Source organism: Leopardus geoffroyi, chromosome D2 (assembly GCF_018350155.1).
Source record: "Leopardus geoffroyi isolate Oge1 chromosome D2, O.geoffroyi_Oge1_pat1.0, whole genome shotgun sequence".
Lineage (NCBI taxonomy): Eukaryota > Metazoa > Chordata > Mammalia > Carnivora > Felidae > Leopardus > Leopardus geoffroyi.
Genome location: NC_059334.1, coordinates 83,957,960 through 83,969,159, shown reverse-complemented (window position 1 = coordinate 83,969,159; position 11,200 = coordinate 83,957,960).

Here is an 11,200-nt window from a genome sequence, read left to right as displayed (position 1 = left end):
GAGCATCACATGAAACATCCTCTAAGAATTGTAAACAATTGTAAACAATTCTTAGAGGATTCACAGAGAGCATCTCTGTAAGAGAGGCTGACTCCAGCCCTATTATTTCTGTAGATTGTGATCTTGAGAGATTTCCTTTTAATAAAACCACAATCTAAACATAGGTATGAGAGCATAGACCGCATCTCCAGGCACCGCGGTCACATGAACTGGACGCCCCTGCCGGGCGGGGGACATAAAAGTCACAGTGCAGGGGGGCCCAGGTGGCTCAGTCGGTTGAGCCTCTGACTTCGGCTCAGGTCATGATCTCGCGGTCCGTGAGTTTGAGCCCCGCGTCGGGCTCTGTGCTGACAGCTCAGAGCCTGGAAACGGCTTCGGATTCTGTGCCTCCCTCTCTCTCTGCCTCTCTTCCACTCCTTCTCTGCCTCTGAAAAATAAGTAAATTAAAAAAAAAAATTTTTTTTTAAAGTCACAATGCAGCGTTCATTTTCATGCACAAAATACAAAATGCGCCCCAAGTATCGAGAGCAGTCTCTCTGGGCATCTTGGTTTCCCTGATGTCACAATCGCTGGCCTGGTCCACTTTACCTTAATTAAATCCTGAACGTATCCGTGAGGGACAAACCATGGCCTCTTCTTAGCATTCGTCTTTGTTTTGGAAATGGCTTGAGCAGGTCAACCCTCACGTGACCAACTCGTGAAACATTTCGATGCGCAATGAATCACGTTATTGATAGACAGTGCAATTACTAAGGTGGTTATCTCGAATAAATTTCTAGTGCAAACGGTTAATTAAATTTTGCCAAAACATTTCTTCTTTTCTCAGAATCCTAAGTGCATATAATTTATCACTATTTTTCCACCACTTTCCTCAAAGCCATTTGTGGCCTGATGTCACACAAAGGGCAGTTAACATTTTGTCTTAGGCTCTATTTAAATAAACAGCCTTAGGAAAACAAAAAACAAAAAACAAAAAACAAAACCCAAAAAATCCCAGAAAAACAGCACTGGCATTTCCATCTTTTATGGGAAATGGCTGAACGAGAGCCCAAATCCTGCTCTTAGGTGGGGCTGGGAGAGCCAGGCCCTGGTCACCAAGGGTGACTGAGCCAGTGAGACTGAATGGACACAGCAGCAGAAGCCCCTTCGTGAGCCAGAGCCCGCCCTTCACCGCCCGTGACCCTGTCCGTGGTTCTCAGGAGCTCCTGGGATTGGAGGATCTCTTACTCCCTCCTAGAGACAGGAAAACTGAAACTCGCCCAGCCCAAGGTCACTTCCGACTCAGAGCCCACCCTGTACCCCTACTGCACGGCAAGCCCAGCATTTCAGGGGCCAGACATTTCACTGACAGGGTCAGGCTCTAGCGTGACAGTAAATCTTCCCCCTTGGATGACACTGGAATAGTTAGTTTCAACTCCCTTCCTTCAAGAAGTCAGCAATCACCCTGGAGATGCTCTGGAGAGACGCGCATTCCCTTCTCCTCCCTGCCACCCGCCACCCCCTTCGATGTCACCAGCCTCTCCCTCCAGAAGGAAGCCAACTTGCCAAACTTCCGGAATCCCATCGAGGTGCATGCATCCCCGTGTTTATTTGTCCCAAAGGCGGTCCACGGAGCACTGCCATGTTCCTTAACATCTGGGACTCATCTCATCCCTGCGAATGACTCAGTGGCCTGCAGGAAGTGCCAATGTGCCTGTCACTGGGCTTAATGGGATGCGGAGGAGCTGAATCAAAGGTGTGAGCATCCACGGGGCAGGGAGGAGGGGGGGGGAAGGGGGTTGCTGAGGGCCCGGAGCAGCAGGTGCCAGGTCAAGGGGGCGGTGATGGGGGCTCCGCTCTAGACTCTGGGCACCGGAGAAAAACCCAAGCTGGTCCCCTAGGCGAGTAGGAGTGAGGACAGCCCAAACCACAGGGACAGGCATCAAAAGCCCCCAGCTCCGGGGTTCGGGGGAAGGGGGGAAGGGGACAAAGGTGAGGGCTCCTTGATCAGAGAATGCAGCTGAGCTGTGATGTGGTGACGGCCCAACTGAGAGTGGGCAGCAGGGACAGCCCAGCTAGAAGCTTCTAGTTTCCACGCCCCCTTCTTCTCCCAGCCTGGGGGGACTCTTCCCACCCCAGAGCCAAAACACTCGAGTTTTTCTCCTGTTCCCATCCTCCCCTCCCCCACCCCTGGTGAGTGACTGCAAAGTCAGCTTTTTCCAGCTCCCCAGGCCCCCTCTTTACCCGGGACATAAAATCTTATTATCATCTACAATATTATTTATACTACTTACAAGATTTATTAAATTACTTATACATACGCATTTATTAGTATTATTTCATATTATTTTTCTGTAACACAGATAAACATAGTATTAGCCTTCCCAGGCAGTAGAAAGAGGAAAGGGCACTTTAAAAAAAAAAAAAAGAAAAACGGGCATTTCCGCAGCTAAAAGCGGATTCATTTCTAACGGAGTGCACGCGGCCCCACAGCCCCAGCCCCGAAAGGCCGCAGGCCGGTGGCTCAACCTCTTCGGGAGAACTCCCATCACCACGCAGAGACGGCCACCCTCAGCACAAGGCCTGGAGGCCACCTGTATCACCACCTTCTGGGAAGACGGTTCCAGTGCAGGTTCAGGCCCCCACCCAGGCCTCCTAGACCTAGGGGCGTGTCTTGGGGGAGGGGGGCAGGACTCTGCCTTTTGACCAAGCTCCCGGGTGAGCCTGCTACACACAGATATTAACTCCCTCGGCCGGGACAATCACGCAGGACTGGCCCCGTGTGCGGGACCAGTGGGTTCAGGGCCGACTCACTGCCAGGGCAGCACGGATGGGTGGGGGGCCGGATCTCATCACGGCACCTGGGTACAGTCGGGCAACATCACCACCTTCACGGCCTGGGCACTCGCGTCTCCCCACCTGAGCCTCAGCAGCACTTACTTCTGCTTCCTTCTTCGGCCCCAGACCGCCCCCCCCCCCCACACCCTTCATCGTGTCGAGATGAGCGATCCTGACCAGCCCGGGCTGCCTGTACACCCCTTCCCCCATTGCCTTGAGAGCGCCTTGGAAGTCCAGAACAGGGGCGCCTGGGTGGCTCAGTTGGCTAAGTGCCTGACGTCAGCCCAGGTCATCACCTCGAGGTTTGTGACTTTGAGCCCCACGTCGTGCTCTCTGCTGGGGGTGCCAAGCCTGCTTGGGATTTTCTCTCTCCCCGTCTCCCTCTGCCCCATCCCAGCACCGTGCCTGACCCGTGACGTGGGTGCTCCCCCCACAAGTATGAAGACTTGACACATGGGACTTAGCGTTTCAGAAACAAGCCTTGGGTGTGAGCCCCGAGAGGTATAGGAGGTGACAGAGAATTCTGGTCAAGGCCGTGGCATCCAAGTAGTCCTATCTGCAGGCGAACATCAACTCCCCCACTTGCTCCCCGTGGAAATTTGGGAATCTGAGCCTCAGTTTGCTCATCTGCAGCATGGGAACGAAAGCTACCTCCTCTGGGGGTTGCGTGGATCCAGAGCAACAAACCACGGTGCCCGGCGGCTGCCCGCAGAGTCCTCGGTCAGCGGGTGGTTAGGGGAGGAAGGGGGGCAGAGCAAGGCTGATAATGGGCAAATGACTTCTCTCAGGACGCAGGTACTTCCTTTTACAATATGGGGCTTGCAAATTTAGAGCGTGTTGCCCGGGGCCCTGGAAACACCATCCTTTGTGGGGTCAGGAACCGCGGTCGGGATTTCTGATCGCAAATGAAGAAAATGAACCCAACTGCACAAGGGGAACTCCTCAACTGTCTGATTTCCCTTTCTTCCGTCCAGCGAAGAATGTTAATTTTTCCAGTTACTTTCAAAAAGCTTTGGCTTTTTCACAGACCTTTCTTGTCCTTTAAAAAATAAGATCTCCAGGAAAAACGCGGCGGGGACGGCATCTGGCCTGGTAACGTCAGAGGCATTCAGATTGGAATGATTTCTGGCGGGAACTGGATTTATTTGTCCAACAGCCACTGGTGAGCCAGGCCCCGTCAGCACCAGGCCCACAGAGACGGCCACCTGGTTGGGGGGGCGGGGGGCGGAGGGCACGACCAGAAGGACAGAAGACAAACAGTACCGTGTGGTCAGGACCGATCTGGGGATGGTCAGGGTTCAGGGCGCCCGCGGGAGGCACACCCGGCCCAGCCTAGGAGGACCCTGCAAAGCTTATCTGGGGACACAGAGGTGCTCCTCTCAGACCTTTAGGGTCCCCTCAATGGGCAGGGGTGAGGGAGAGGCAGCGTCTCAGAGTCTAATCAGTGTCTGCAGGCGGGAGAGAGAGGAGGCTGCAGGGGCCAGGAGGAGAGAGCCGGCCGGGCACTCAGGCCACCTGATGCCATCTGGATGTTATCTGAGGACAGCGCACCCACTGCTGAAACACTGTGGGGACAGACGGGAGCCAGAAGCGGGGGGGCCAGAGGGAGACTCTTCGGGAATGTGGGGAAGAGGGGACCGTGACACAGACTGGGGGCGGTGGCAGAGGGAAGGAGATATAGGGGAAGTGACAGGCCCTTGACTGGAGAGAAGAAATCAAGAGTCCGGGGCAGACAAGCTCATGGCAGCGTTTCCCGCGAGAGCCGAGAGGGGCGTGAGGCGGGTGCTTCGATGCCCCTGCCGTCACCATCCCAGAGTTCCCTGGGGCTGGGTGCCGTGCACTGAATGTTTGTGTCACCCAGAAGTCACGTGTGGAAGCCCTAAGGCCCAAAGCCATGGTATTAAGAGGCGGGTCCTTTGGGATGATTAGATCGTAAGGGTGGAGCCCTTGCGAAAGGGTTAGCGCCCTTAGAGAAGGGACCCAGGGAGTCTGCTCAGGACGCAGCCACGAGAAGACAGCCGTCTGTGAACCAGCAGGCAGTCTCACCAAACCCCAGCTCTGCCAGCACCTCCAGCATCGCGAGGGGTAGATGTCTGCTTTTAGGCCCCCTCCCCCACCATGGGGCGTGCTTTGTTGCAGCCGCCCGAGCTGACACAGGGAGAGGACGTGAACCTCCCACATGTGGGGTGTGGTGTCCAACAGCCCTCCAGGGGCCTGGACGCTGCCTGGGCTCTTGGCCGTGCAGCCTGGGGCTGGGAAGGGAGGTCACGAGCCCCAGGAGGGAATGGCTTTGCCAGGGAGCAAGTGCCCAGTCAGAGAAGGGACCGAGGACCAACCCCAAGAGCCCAACTTTAATGGAAAGAGAGGAGGGAGGGGCGCCCAGGTGGCTCAGTCAGTTAAGCATCCGACTTCGGATCTCCCAGTTCATGGGTTCAAGCCCTGCATCTGGCTCTGCACTGATAGCTCAGAGCCTGCTTGGGATTCTCTCTCTCTCTCTCTCTCTCTCTCTCTCTGCGCCCCCCTGCTCATCCTCTCTTTTTTTCTCTCTCAAAATAAATAAATAAACTTAAGAAAAATGTTTTTAATAAACAAATAAAATAAAATAAAATAAAATAAAATAAAATAAAATAAAAGAGAGAGGAGGGAGGGAGGGGACCCAGGACCTGAGGAGGAGCAGGGGAGGGAGAGGGGAGCACGAGGGCAGGGTGGGTGCTGGGCGGGGGTTCCAAGGAAGAGCGGTGGCGGCCACAGGCCCCTGAGCCCACTGGAGACCCCAGACGGCTGAGTGAGGAGGCGGGCCTGGAAAGGAAGAGACGTGACGGCAGGAGGGAGGGAGAGCGTGTGTGAGCACACGTGTGTGCTCCTGGGCACAGGAGCGTGTGCACACCTGTGCGTGTGTCCAGGCAGGTGTGGGTGTGCTGGCTGAGGCCGGCTGGTGCCCCGGGAGTCGGAGGGTGGCCTGGGGCAGGAACAGAAGCACCGTCCCCATGCACGCGGGGCCACACGAGGGGGGATCGAGTCCTTTCCGGGCGGGGGAAAAGGAAGAATTCTCCCCAGGACATTTCCAAAACCCCCCTTGAATCATGGGGACCCCAACGCGAGGCCCGAAAGTGCTTGTGTTTCCGGCAAAGGGAGCAGCGGACGCCTCGCTCAGGACCGCGTCCCTGAGGCCTTAACGCCGTGGTCACACACGTGACTCCCGCACGGCTGTTTTGCCGACGAGCAGACACGAGTCCTCACGGGGAGCGCATTTTCAGGGGGCGCAATCAAAGCCCACAGAAGAGAACCCACCGCACTCGGGTTGACATCCCCCAAGTCCAGCCCCGTTCTTCCGGCAGGCCTACCCGCCTACGTGGGACGTGTCCCAGCGACAGTGACAGAGGATTGAGGACGGAGGAGTGGCGCCCTTCTCTTGGCGGGTGGACAGGCCATTCAGGTGGGAGAGGATCGGAGACCACACTGTCCGCTGGTGACCCGACACACAGACGACTCTGACAGTCTTGCTCCTGAAACACCAAGAAGCCCCAGGGCCAGCCACCTGCAGACGCCCACCCTTCCCGGCCCACCGGGCCCAGGCCCGCTACTCTTAGGCCAGAAAGGCCTGGGGGGGAAGGGACCCCCCTCCTCCCGGACTTGCAAGGATCCGCAGCCCTCAGACTTCCCGGGGCACCCCTTCTGCCCAGCCCAACGGTCACCGTCTCAGTCTAGACACGGGGGCACCAGGTTGCCTCCCCCAGGAGAGGCTCAAACACAGCTCCCAGTGCCCCGGAGGCTCTGTGCTGCCCCAACCATGCTTTTCCAAGCAGCCTTCTCTCCAGGACCGAAATCCCCACGTTTCTTTAACCCATCTGGTCCAAACATCAAAGGCTTTCTCTTACACTACAAATAAAATAACAGAGGAAGCTGCTGTCACAAATAGTTTTGAGTAAGTTTGTCAGCACCGGGTACCAAGCAGAGATGGATGGAAGGGGCCAGGGCCAGGAAGGGGCCCCGGACAGGCCCGGAGCCAATGGAGTGGGGGGGGGGGGGTCTGGTGCCCCTCACCGGAAGGGACCTGGGGCGGCTCTCTCCCCGCCCCCACCTCCCTCACAGTGAGGAGGGGGGTGCAGTGGACCTCCTCCAACATGAGCCAGACTTGTCCGCTGTCGGCACGGGGCGAGCTCAGGGCAGGTGCTCCCGGACCAGCTCCCTGCGGCCCCACATCCGACGCTGTTTCTCCCGGCTGAGCAGCACAACCAGGCAATCACTTCCAGAAACATCCCTCAGCCCCTCTTTACAGTGGAAAATGGTGGCTCTTTCTTTCTCTTTCTTTCTTTCTTTCTTTCTTTCTTTCTTTCTTTCTTTCTTTTTTTCTTTCTTTCTCTGTCTTTTTTTTTCCTGAGCTAACCTTTTGGCCTAAGCAGAGAGATTAAAGAATCTAGGCCTAACAATTTGGAGGGTTTTCTGGCTTAAAAAGTGGAAAATACGTCTGTAAGCCTGATTTTAAACATCATAATCTTCTTATTGTAGGGTATTGATGGCATATAAAATACACACAGCCGGATAACCAAGCAATTTAGCCTGGGTTAACGTTTTTCCTTTTAGATTGCCAAAAAGATTGAATCCTAAAATGTGGGCATACGGACTTTTTCTTTTTTTTTTTAATTTTTTTAAATGTTTTATTTATTCTTGAGAGAAAGAGAGACAGAGCATAAGGGAGGGAGGGGCACAGCGAGAGAGGGACACAGAATTGGAAGCTGGTGCCAGGCTCCGAGCTGTCAGCACAGAGCCCGACGCGGGGCTCGAACTCACCAACCGCGAGATGATGACCTGAACCAAAATAGGACATCTAACCCACTGAGCCACCCGGGTGCCCCTCAAAGGGTTGCTTTAAAAAAAAATAATGTTTATTTTTGAGAGAGAGACAGAGAGACAGAGAGAAACACACACACACACACACACACACACACACGGTGCGAGTGGGGGGAGGGGCAGAGAGAGCCAGAGACACAGACTCCGAAGCAGGCTCCAGGCTCCGAGCTGTCAGCACAGAGCCCGACGTGGGGCTCGAACCCACGAACTGTGAGCTCATGACCTGAGCCGAACTCGGACACCCAACCGACTGAGCCACCCAGGCGCCCCTGGACTTTTTCAGTTAGAATTTAAATTATTCACGCAAAAGGTACCACCCTGTCCGTCAAAAGCTGCCTTTGAATGTGCCGTTTTTGCGTAGCATGACAAGGAGATGACCAAGCTATTGCCGCAGAAACACTACACCCGGCAACGCATAATACACGTACACACATCACATGCAGATGTGCTCTCTCTAGACTAGAGGTAGTTAGATGTCGAGACATGATACAGACGTGCACACGCAACACAGCCGTGCCGACCAAGTGGCAAGTCAACTGCCGGGTAATTGGGTACGACCTATTCAGAAGCGTAATTGCCGTCCTCTTTCGGCCTCTCCTACCGATTTTAACGCCCACGTCTGCAGAGCCACACGGAGAAGCCAATCCATCTTTTATCGCCCATCGCCGCAAATTCTTAATTCCTAATTCCCTCTTAAACGCCCCTGGTGACTTGGTAGTGACTGCAATTTGTTTAAGGCGGATATTTACGGCCGGGTTCTGTGGCTAGGCCCGCATGTCAGGAGACAGGAAGCAAAGAAGCACACTCCTCTAGCCTGTGTGTGAAGGAGGGCGGGCTGACGTATGATGGATGCGTGTGCGCGAGGTGCCGGCCGTGGCCAAGGCTGACGCTGTTGATGGATGGCAGACCCGGCGTCCAGCTGCCCCGCCGACTGGCGTGGGGGGCACGGAACGCCGGTCGTGTGTGGCAGGGGGCACGCACCCCAGCCGGCCGACACAGAAAGGGTGACTCCAACTTTCTCCTACTAAAGCGTAAAGGGTCATTATTGATTCCAGCGGGCCGGCCAGAGGAGGTAGGGCCTCCTGGGAGGCACAGCCTCGCCCGTTCAATCGCAGTGTGTTCCTCGAAAAATCTGGTTTAACAATCCCTCCTTGGGAGGCAGGGGAGGGGGGTTTGCCAAAGGGTGTTCAGCTGAAAGGCTGCTTCTGTGATTCCTGAGTCCTCCAGAGTAGGCAGGAGAGCAAGGGTTTTAAGTCCTCTGCAAGAAAGGGACAAACTCATTTCACACCCCCGATTCCCTGGGCCACCCCAGGCCCCACCCAGCCCACGAAAGCCCCAGCCGCCATCCCGGCCGACGGTCCTCGGGTCAGCGGATGGCATCTCACAAAGTAAAGATGCCAAACCGAGCCTTCTTGCGGAAACTCAAAGCCGTTACAGTCCGATGATGCCCTCGTGATTTCATTTCAAACTGGACACTCCTAGATCAGCTTCCACGGAGGAGGTACCTTTTGAGTACTTTTTAATTTTTGTCATTGTTTTAAGTTTATTTATTTCTTTTGAGAGAGAAAGGGAGAGCAGGACAGGGGCAGAGAGAGAGAGAGAGAGAGAGAACCCCAAGCAGGCTCCGCACTGTCAGTGCAGAGCCCAATGGAGGGCTCGAGCTCCCAAACAGCGAGATTATGACCTGAGCCGAGCTCAGACGCTTAACCGACCGAGCCACCCAGGCGCCCCTGAATACTTCTTTTTTTAAATTTTTTTTTCAACGTTTATTTATTTTTGGGGGGACAGGGAGAGACAGAGCATGAACGGGGGAGGGGCAGAGAGAGAGGGAGACACAGAATCGGAAACAGGCTCCAGGCTCTGAGCCATCAGCCCAGAGCCCGACACGGGGCTCGAACTCACGGACCGCGAGATCGTGACCTGGCTGAAGTCGGACGCTTAACCGACTGCGCCACCCAGGCGCCCCTGAATACTTCTTTTAAAGCTAAACAGTGCATTTTATAAGCAGAGCAACGCAAGGCGGAAATCCCTCGGCAAAGGCACGCATTTCAAATTGTTACTCCCTATTACCATAACTTTGCTCCTTCTGCGTGAAACCACACACCACACTCACACACCCGGAAATAAGACACTAGGAAAGTAGCGTCAATGCCACGGGATTAGGACATTTTTGACGTATGAGTAAGCACCCCGTACAGATAGAATCCGTCGTAAGTGAGGCCGTGGAGACACGAGAAGCGGATTTTCACGTTTACCTATAACCTTATAGACGGGCGCCCCTCCCCTCAGAGCCTCTGCCTCACAAGCCTCGTGGGCACTAAATGACAGGTGGTCAGCTCCGGAAGGCTGTGCTTCCCCGCTTCTCCCCAGGCTCTCCGGCCCCTCCCAGAGGGAACGTCACCTGCTTCTGTTCTCCTGGCTTCTATTCTCCATTACCCAACAGATGACCTATCCGATAGGCGTCCCTCCTGCAGGTGCCTGCCGCCAGCCTTCAGCGAGAATAAAGCCCGCCATCCTTTTTATCTTCATTCCGCCGCCGTTCCCATCCTCTGTTTTTTTCTAAAGATCGTTTGCCAGCATTGCTTGCTCGGTCGTACCCAGCGGAACGAGCAGCGTCTCCTGAACTGACAATTCTGACTTTTTGCTGCTTGTGATTTTTCTAAAGCATGACAACCACTTGCAAGAAGGCACGGTAAACCTTTTCAGGTAAGGAATCCATAAAAAGAAAAGGCCTTTCAAGAGACAGGAGTAGCTCCTGCAGGAGCTGAACAAAACAAGTCTCTTATGTATTAATTTAATTTGGCCATAACTTTCAGGGGGCGAGAGAAATTAGAATCATGTCATCCACGAGTGTGTGTGTGTAGGTGTTCTAAAAGAGCATTTCACTTGGACAGACGTTGAGAAAAGACACCATAGTAGCAACTAAAAACCAGAAGGTTTTATGTATACCCTATTTATACACAATATTTTTAGCATTCGTTGTTGGAAATTGTCCTAATTCCAAAGCCAAATGAGTTTCTTTCTTTCTTTTTTTTGGGGGGGGGGGGGAGGGAATGTGAATTTACTTTTTTTAATGTGCATTTATTTATTTTGAAAGAGAGAGAGAGTGATCGTGCACGCATGTGTGTGCAGGCAGGGGAGGCACAGAGAGAGAAGGAAAGAGAGAATCCCAAGCAGGCTCTGTGCTGCCAGTGCAGAGCCCTCCTCGGGGCTTGATCTCATGAACCATGAGACCGTGACCCCAGCCAAAATCAAGAGTCAGACGTTTAACTGACTGAGCCACCCAGGCGCCCCCAAATGAGTTTCTTTTTAACACAGTTCTCAACAAAGTGTATCCTTCTCCAAAATAGGTCAGATCTGAAAGTTGTTCCTTCCACAAAAGTACTAGGAAAAACAAGATCAGCTGTTGAGTCTGGAATGAAACATGGTGATCACGTAAGTTGAATGAGATTTTCAATGGAGATATCTATTAATGAAGGGCAATCTTACTTCAGAGAAATAGAAGAATACACAATTATTTCAGGGTCACATC